The sequence below is a fragment of the Stegodyphus dumicola genome, chromosome 10, assembly GCF_044657685.1.
Source record: "Stegodyphus dumicola isolate Sdum_Otavi_A_Nest chromosome 10, ASM4465768v1".
In the NCBI taxonomy this organism is placed as follows: Eukaryota; Metazoa; Arthropoda; class Arachnida; order Araneae; family Eresidae; genus Stegodyphus; species Stegodyphus dumicola.
The window spans coordinates 4,971,062-4,981,191 of record NC_140777.1 but is presented as its reverse complement, the minus strand read 5'-3'; the positions used below and the strand labels follow the sequence as shown (position 1 = coordinate 4,981,191).

The window sequence follows — 10,130 nt, the reverse complement described above, 5'->3', positions numbered from 1 at the left end:
AGCTATTCCCTCTAGATGCATATCCACCAAATCTCCTGATGTGTCTCCTATGGATTAATGTGCATTTGTACTTTTAAAACAAGCTCTTTATACGTGGCATCCCCAAACATTGGACGGACTGTGGAACATTGTGAACGAGAAGTGGCATAAAATCAACCTTGATGTTTTCAGGAAAAGGCTTTTCTCTTACAAATCAAGATGTAATATGATGGTTCAACAAAAGGGCTCTCAGCCGGAATATATTAGAAAATGAAATTATAACGTTTGTTTATACATATAATTCTTTGCAAAATCCTTAAAAGGATACCTGAAAACCCCCTGCACTCAGTCATTTGCGATAGTTACGTTAAATTTTAAACTTCAGACTAAACGTTTCAGGATTATTCATAGAGTTTCCTTTATTCTCATTTTTATTAATAATGCCTCATAAATATTTATTCAAATATATGAAAGTATATGAAAGGTTCATTTTCTAATTTATAAAATACGCTGTTTTTAAATATTTTTAACCCAGAGGGACATTAGCCCGAATTGTGTCCAACGTTTATGTCTGCAAATGAAAAAATGATGCCTTTGGGCGCAATACAAAGTCTGAAAGCTTTCAGTTTAATATTTGTTTTGGGTGTATCTGTGGGGTGTAAATTCTTTAACTTCCAGTATATATCCAATCGAGACATTTTTATAAAAGTTATTTAAATTAATTTCTTCCAAATTTCATGTCATGATTGATTTGTTTGAGTAAAAGTTAGGTTATTTGAAAAGGGCAAAGAAAAGGATGGTTACCTGCCTGGCGCGAGGGATGGCTTAGTGGAGAACGTTCTATGGGAAATCTTCTCATATACATCGAGATAAGGAAAACTGCAGAATCCAACCATGCACCCAGCACGTCGGCGGGGAATCAAACAGGGTAAAACTCTTAGCATTCTTAAACAGAGGGCATATTGCTATGGGACACATATTGAAAATACTTCGTTTGAAAAGAAAGCAGTATATTCTCATTTATTATTACTAGTAAGTTTTGACATGAAGGCCACAGAGAGAAAAACATGTAAAATACAAAATAACATCCTTATTCGTGTTTTAATGATAATCTGGAGGTTTTTTATACGAAATGCCGACAAATCACATAGGAAAAACGAAAAGGAAGTAGCAGACAACAAGGGAAAACATGCCTAAGAAAAATTTCAATAATAGCTACAGCTTAACTTAATTCAATGAGAAGTTATATTTAAAATAGAGCATACTGGTAAATCATAACTGAATATGGTGTGTAAACTAGTAAATTAATTTAAGAGCAGAAGAAAAACAAATTTAGCAACGGCATTTAACTGAAAATAATATTTTAATTTCAGGTTACCATATAATTTAATTTAAATTTTGCAGTTCTGAAATGTAGCTCTAGAAAAGAATTTTAAAATGATTTTCTGTTTCCATTTCAGCTGTAGCGCAATCGATTGGACTGAAAACATCTTTCCTCTCTCTTATCGAAAAAGGCAATTTCTTCCGTCCAAATCCAATGCTCAGTCAATAAGGACGTCACTTAGTCAGTCATTGGTCAGTCAATGTTCAATTTTTGTTCAGTCACTGGTCAGGCAAAGAGATCTTCACTTTCTCAGTCGATTTTCAGTGTATGTCCAATTTTTATTCTGTCACTGGTCAGTTAATCAGATCGTCACTCAGTCACTAGGCTGTCAATGAGATCGTCACTTAGTCAATGTCCAATTTTTATTCAGTCACTAGTCAGGCAAGGAGATCTTCAGTTTCTCAGTTCCTGTTCAGTGCATGTCCAAATTTTAGTCTGTCAGTGCTCAGTCAATGAGATCGTCACTCAGTCACTGCTCAGTCAATGTCCAAATTTAGTCAGTCTCCGGCCTGTCAAAGAGATAGTCAGTTAGTCAGTCACTGGTCAGACAATGTCCAATTTTTAGTCACGGGCAATCAAGGAGACCGTCACATAGTCAGTCAATGTCCGATTTTTAGGCAGGCCCTGGTCAGTCAATGTGATCGTCAGTTAGTGACTGGTCAGAAAATGTCTAATTTTTAGTCAGTCACTGGTCAGACAATGTCCTACTTTTATTCAATGAGATTGTCATTTAGTCAGTCACTGGTCAATGTCCAATTTTTAGGCAAGTACTGGTCAGTCGAGATTGGTGTCATGGCAAACAAATCTATCACGAATACAAACTGAAATTGTGTAAACTTATCTCAGATCTATATAATATGTTTTAAGTCCTTTGTTTATTTTTAATTTTTTAAAGCAGAAATATTTCAGTAATGTTTTTCTTATGTTTGAAATTTTGAAACGCTTGCTATGATTCGAAGAAGGATGTTGAGTGCACTCGTCATCAAAAAAGATAACAGGGCCGGTACCAACGACGAGATCAACGAGCTGTTCTTCAGAATCTTCAGTTGGTTTCAGTTCTGTTCTGTCTTCTTGATCCAGTTTGCCATTCATTTTTGGTTCATTATTTGTGTTAAGGAGATTACCAGAATCGATGTCTCTTTGTGTTCCAAGATCGTTATGCGATACAATGCATTCAGCATCCAATGATTCAATAGAGGCATTCAAACTGAATTCTTCCTGGTTCAAGATGGTTATACTGCTATTCGTGCCTATTTGATTACCTGAGTTATCAGGTTTGGAAAATCAAAACCCTTTTCTGTTTCCTGTTGGAGGTAATTAAATTGCTTTTCATCGCTGATATTGTGCACATCATAAGAATTATTATCGAAATCTTTGGAAAAATGGCCGATGTGGTCAGTATCACTATCAATATGCAACTTAAGAAGATTATTATCAAAAGCTTCGAGGAGATCGGTGTCACTGTCTATGTCCACATCAAAGGAATCATCATTAAATTCATTAATATCAGCATATGAATCAAGGAAATCTAAATTACGTACCGTGTTTCCGGCATTAAACTTGTGTTCATTACGGTTAATAAAGTTTTCCTCATTATTTTCCCGAATTCTCTCTTCTCTTCGAGAAAACAAAAGGAAGGCAGTCGCAAAACAAATAAGTATGCCCAATAGGCTGTCGATAAGGGGTGTTGGTATAAAAACATTACACAATACTGTCAAAAAAAAAGAACTCCATTTCTAAAAATGGTTGGAATGCGATTTCAGCATGAAAAATAACAAGCAAATAAGCTCCACACCTAAGATTTTAGCACCACTAGATTTGATATCTCTAATGATTATGGTTTATAAGCACTGTTAAAAATGTATACATTAACTTTGTTTTAATTCAACAAAGCCTAAAACAATTATTGGTAAATTCATTGTTCCGAACGTTATTAAAAGGATTCTTTGAATATGTAACAATGAAAGGTATTCTGATATATAACTCTACTCACAATAGAGGGAAGATTCTATGAGTCTGTCTTTCGTTCGGTCTGCGTGTAAGCTGATAGACCCAGGCCTACGAATTTGCTACATAGGTGCATACAGACAAGAGCCAGTGCACCTCGAAACGAGGTTTCCAAAATTCGAATGACTTTTTAAATTTTATTTTTTTATTTTTGTTTTATTCATTTTTTTGATGAAATCGGTAATTCTCTCTCATTACATCAGCAATAAGGGCACGCAACCATTATTGCTGTTGTATCCCTGTCGCCACTTGTTGATGATATCAGCACTGTTGCCATTCGGAAAAATGAGGACGAAAATAAGCGTTTTAAGAACTTTTAATTAATATCTCTGCTTTTTGCTATTTTTTGGGATAAAGGTGGAAGCGGAACACGAACCAACGCTAAACTGCCGCTGCCATACATATTCAAATAAATGTTTCTTTTTTGGGAGTTTCTTGCAATACAAAGCATAAACGTAATACTTATATGTACATATATATATATATATATATATAACCAGAGATTAATATTATTAAAACGAAAATACTTGAATACTCTGGGAAAATATTTTTTATACAAAAAGTACTTTCAAAACATGAATTTGTCTTGGATTTATTAGTGCAAAGCACAGAGAATCATGTTTACCTGCCACTCTGATGGAAAGGGTTCCATCTACCTTTGACTGGGTAAAAATGAAGCTAAATATATGCACAATACAAAAATATATAAAACTATTTTTAATTCTTTAATAGTCACCTCTTTAAGATAAAATCAACTGGTTAGCGTAACATGAACTTACGCTTTACAATTAGCGAGAACGATACACCAAAATGAGTTTTGGTGATCGACGTACTGAGTGTACATAGTGTTTTTTCTACTTTTCATTATTTACCCTTTATTACATTTACTTAATTATTGCTGATAAATCGATATGGACTTTGTGAAACCTTGGGGCAGCACATTGATGTTTATTATGCGTTACAAATTTCAACAACTGGTCTGTGCAACTATGCTCCGCTCACTCATGTTACATGCCTCAACAACTACGGCCACGATATTCGTTAGCTTCAAGACACGGAGCAAGGAGGACGCTACTGCCGTAGCACTAACGAGGATAAAGTTAAGCCAACGGGTTTATGCTACAGGTGTGCTAATTTGCTTTTACGATGTGAAAGTTACGCTTCAGATATTTTAAATCGCTATTTTACACAAGTTATCCCACTGTTACATATTGCCACATTGGATGTTATTCCGAACTTCAAGTGAAAAGGTTTGTTCCAACATTGGGATTTATTTTTGACTTTTATATGATACCCACTAAGGACAGATATAGATAGGTAACGATTTCAGGGTATTGTACCTCTTAAATAAGCGAAGACCTATGAACTATGACCTATATGTTATTAGAGGGAATGTAATTAGCGCTAGGAAGGCTTATAAATAATAACCTCAATCATATGCTTACATACGAAACCATTACAACAGACGACATTTTGACATCATAACAGGCGACGACATTTCATACGACCATCATAACAGACATTCTGAACATGGAAAACGAGTGAATAGAACATAACACTTCAATTCTCTACATTCCTCAATAATAAGATATACTAATTTGGAAAGATGCTCAGTAGAATTCAAGTCAGGGCTTTTAAGTAACCAATTTATGACAGAGAAGTCAGAGGAATGCTCTTCCATCCAACCAACCAGTAGCCAACCCTAACCTTTGAGAGGCGCAGTTATCTTTTTGAGATACTCCCTTTCCGTGTGAATGACAGGGACATAAATGGATGGAGATGATAGCTCATCTACTGCACGTACAGAATCATACTGAGGAAGGTAAGAACAAGTACTAAAGATCCCAAACACAACCAGAAGAAAGCATCCCAGACCATGATTAAGCCTCCACGGCCTTGTACAGTTCCAATCTGTGACACCGGATTCATACATTCATGATTCTCTCGCCATATTCTGAGCCTCCCATCGGTATTAATTAGAGGGATCGAAACTCATCACTCCTACACATTTCATAGTGTCTATTCTCTATATTCTGTTGGCCAGGTAAGAATGGCAACTCGATGGCATGCATTTAGGAAAGGTACCCTAGTGTGTCTACGGCTTCCGAAGGCCATATGGTGAAGGGAGCGATACACGATCTTTTTACTCACTGTACGACTGTCGCTTGCTTTAGCTAAGTGGTAATTTGGGCTAATATTTGGCTTCATTGACCATTGTAATATCTTATTATTTAATAAATAAATATAATTATTGTTGAAGTGGCAACGCCATATTTGTATCAAACCGTTACTCAGCAACGAGAGATATTGTTTTAAAAAAGATTTTGTATTCTGAAGATTTTACAGCTAGGAGTAGTATGAAATTTTGCCACTTAAGAATTGTATAAAATTGGTATATCACCGAGAACTAGAAATAAATTTTATGTTCTACTAAGAAGATTGTCTGTTTTGTAAATTACTGCAAAATACATTACAGTCTTAATAAATTGGAGGTTCCACCGAGATACTGGAAATTAGGAGTGCAATTATCAATTTCGATGGTGCTGGTCTCCTAATCCCAGAAATTTGCTGAATTTTTTAGAACAAGTTTGCTAATACCAATTGCCAAGTTTTTTTTTATTTCAAGGAGAAATGGATGTAAGAAGTCTGCCGTTATAAAGCCAGATTTAAAGCGGATCATTCAAAGGTTATCTTCTGTGCTTCTGTAACTTGCGTCCGAACAAAAACTGTCAAAAATAGGATACTGCTGATCTCTGAAGATAAGATTAACTTTTGGTTTTCTTAAAAAAGCTTTTATTGAATTTTAATACTTTATTTCAGAATTATAGTTTATCGTGTAAGATTTTGTTTAAAATAACTGACCCCAAAATTATTCAGCTTGAATTTATAATTGATATTTGTGGTATAGAAGTATTTTGAAATTATTATTTATGCTTTACTTTTATTTGTATTGAATTTTTATGTTGATAAATGATATTTTAAGCCATCCCGGCATTTATAAAAAAAAAGAACTGCTAGCTGAATTTTTGAATTTGTTGCCAATCAGGCGCGTGAAAATAAGTAATAACGTCAAACTGACGTAGAGTGAATTGATTATATTGCAGAATTGGCAAAGTCTGAGTTCTCGCCATCCAGGCGTGTATTAGATAGTAACGTCACCCCGACGTATTACAGATTGTATATTCTAAAAGTTGTATTGCCAAACTGGCAAAAATTGTTTTTGTTATCGCCAACCAGGCGTGGAGATAGATAGTAAAGTCGTCAAACTGACGTGGGTAAAATTCCATTGTATTGCCTAACTGGCAAAGGTGTTTATATAGTTATAACTAACGAGGCTTGTGAATAGTGAGTTAAAACGTCAACCCGACGTTGTATTATAGTATTTTGTGCCAATATGGCAAAGTTGTTTAAATAGCTCTCTCCAATTGGTTAGTGTGAATTTCGTATTCGAGAAATTAAATCTCGCCAGAAATTATATATTTTTAATACAAGTACGAGCTTTTAGATTTTATTTCAAAAGGAAGCCTATTAAAGGTAACTTGTGTCAACATGTCATTCTTAGCTGGGAGTAAAAAACAGGATTTAAAAGTATTAGCAGCAGAGTTAGGTTTAACCGTGTAACCTGAATTTAAGATTGCTCAGTTGCATAAACTGATTACTGAAAGTCCCGGTTATGATGAGGAGTTTACTCGAGAACTACTGGCTGCAATTAGAGAAGAAAGGGAAAAAAAGGAAGAATGCGAAAGAGGAAGAGAAAAAGAACGCGAAAGAGAAGAAAGAGAAAAAGAACGCGAAAGACAAGAGAGAGAAAGAGAAAGAAGAGAAGGACGCGAAAGGGAAGAAAGAGAAAGGGAACGCGCAAGAGAAGAAAGAGAAAAGGAACGCGAAAGAGAAGAAAGAGAAAGAAAAGAAGAGCGTGAAAAAAAAAGAAAGAGAAAGAAAAGAAGAGCGTGAAAGAGAAGAGCGAATTAGAGCCTTTGAGCTACAGAAACTTCAGTTGGAAGCAATGGCTGCAACAGTGCAACCGGTACAAACAACGCAGTTACCTGAGCAGCCTTTAAAAATCAGAATTCACGATGTCATGCCACGTTTCAACCCTAAAGAAGATGAAATAAGTTTATTTCTGGTGTTATTTGAGCGTCAAGCTAAAATAATGAATATACCTGCTGAAAATCAAGTGACTCAACTTATTTCATTGCTGCCTCCCGACATTGTTCAGCTTATTGCTAGAGAACCAGAAGAGGACGCGAAAAAGTATGAATACGTAAAAACTTTACTGTTACAACGATTTAAATTAAGTGCGGAAAAATTTCGACAACTATTTAATAAACATTAAAAATCTACTGAAAGTACTTGGTATGATTTCTACTATGAATTAAAAAATTATTTAAAAGGATGGCTTAACGGATTAAACATTAAAACTTTTGAACAGCTAAAAGATCTCATGCTGGTTGATCAAATAAAAAAGCGTACCTCTCCTGATTTCAATGAACATTTTATGGATCAATGGACAACCATCATTTCACCTACTGAAATAGTTAAGAAAATTGAAGATTTTGAAGATGTGAGAAAAACAATAAAACCGAAATTTTCTACCAATCAGACTGAGAAATTTAACAAAGGATCATTTAAACCGCGTTATGATAATTTTGTGAAAAAAATAGAGCAACCGCCTCATTTAAAGCATTCTGATAGATGGGATGATTCAAAATACAAGAAAGATCATCAGCAAAGGAATCAGTTCCAAAACAAAAACCAAGAGAATTTATATGACAAAAGATACCGACCACGTTGTTTCGAGTATGGATCATATGAACATTTTAAGCCTCAGTGCCCTCGCTTAAAACCAAATGAAAAGATAAATTGCGTATTTTCGAATGATGATTTGTTAAAGACGTATACAATTAACGGTTTAGTTAATGGGTATGAAATGCCTATTCTTCGAGACACAGGAGCCACAGTAGATGTTATATCTCGAAAATATGTAGATAAAGCAAAAATGATTGGAGAACATGTCTGGGTACAATATCTCTTAAATGACCATTTAGTATGTCTCCCGTTAGCTGAAATTGAAATTAATGGCGAACTTGGTCATATAAAGACAAAAGCAGCTGTTGTTACAAATGATCCTGGCAGATATGTATTGGGTAACAAAACTGCTCAGTTGTTCAAAGATAAACAGTTCTTAAATTTAGAAAGAATAAATGCGGTTTTGACACGATCTCAAGTGAAACGATCTCGAGAAGGAGATCGAAGTAGAGACACCGAAATGGGGAAAAAAGAAGAACTGTCTGTTACTGAGTCTGACGAAGCTATTTTACCGCAAGCTGATGAGAAAGACAAGGAAATTAAGAAAACAATTAATTCTAATTCAAAGGAATTAATTGAATCTCAGCATCAAAGCAGAGATCTAGCCTCAATGCTTAGCGAAGCTAAAGGTGAAAATTTCGAAAATGATTTCAAAGTAAAGGAGAAAAAGAAATTAGATAAAAATGGAAATGAAAGGGAAGTAATTGTTATTCCTGAAAAATATAGGGATCAAATGCAGAACTACACAACTTTTATTCAGAACCAAACAAATAATAGTACTAAAACTCAAGGTAATTGGGTCAATACTCACCCTCCTAAAAGTCAAGCTCCTGTCAATGCTTCACAGAAACCTGACAAACAATCTAAGCGTTCATCTCTTGATGAGGAAACTGAAGTTATTTATATGGAAGTTGACTCACCTTATTTACCTGGTGATTCATCTTCTATGGATCATGTGTATGATTATTCCTCTACAAGTTCCCCAGTTCCTTCTTCTCCGAAAAGTAAAGATGTGTTTGACAGTTCGTTAGGAGCAGATCAAAGATATTCTTATAAAAGAACTCATGAAGGTGCTTCTAAAGCTGAGAAATTAGAAATAAATTCAGAATATAAGCTCGCGTCAGAAACCTTAGCAAAGAGGCATAAACATGATAGAGGATACTCAAAGTTGCCACATTCAATGAGAATGCAAGTAGCAGATAAGAACAAAGAATCATCTCGCAAAGAGCAAAATCTATCTTACAAGAAAGAACTGACAAAATTAAACGATTCTCAGTTAAAAGTTCCAGATGAATTGCCAAGTTTTGGAGTTGAGATGCCAGTCAAAGAGAAGTTTTTAAAGAAACTAAACACACAAGAGCGAGTTGTTGAAGAAGAAAAACTGCCACAAAAGCCTCTGTCACACTCACCAGATTTCAGTAAGAAGTTTACAGAAACTGAAAAAAAGTACTCTACCACAGAAAAGGAATGCGCCGCCATAATATTTGTTGTAAAGAAACTTCAATGTTATTTAGACGGCCATACTAAATTCCTCATCAAAACCGATCATAATCCCTTAGTTTGGCTCAAAAATAATGTGAGTTTAAATCCACGACTTATGAGATGGGCACTAGTACTACAACCCTACAATTACACGATCGTTCATCGAAGTGGTAAAAACCATAAAAATGTAGACGCATTAAGTCGTACTCCCTGGCCTGATTAAATAATTTGTTTCTCTATATAGATAAAAAAATATTTTGTTCCTTCCTCTCTTCTTCAGTGTATGCTATTATGCTATTTCTTGTTTAATTCTCCTTTAAATGCTTGTATTTTAATTCTGTGTTGTGCTGATATTATTGTTTTAAAAACTGTAAACTTTAATTTATAAAAATATAAATTAAAGTTTATCTGGAGGGGGGAGACGTTGTAATATCTTGTTATTTAATAAATAAATATAATTATTGTTGAA

At 34.7% G+C, this 10,130-nt stretch overlaps 1 long non-coding RNA gene across 1 annotated transcript in view; it reads right to left on the bottom strand.

Annotated features, from left to right (window-relative positions):
- Positions 1-1,594: 1,594 nt before the first annotated feature.
- The window catches only part of LOC146994857 (uncharacterized), a 79,179-nt gene continuing 70,643 nt past the window's right edge, over positions 1,595-10,130 (bottom strand). The window contains exon 7 of the long non-coding RNA XR_015043273.1: positions 1,595-1,872. This is a non-coding gene — a long non-coding RNA (uncharacterized LOC146994857). The remainder of the gene's footprint in view (positions 1,873-10,130) is intronic.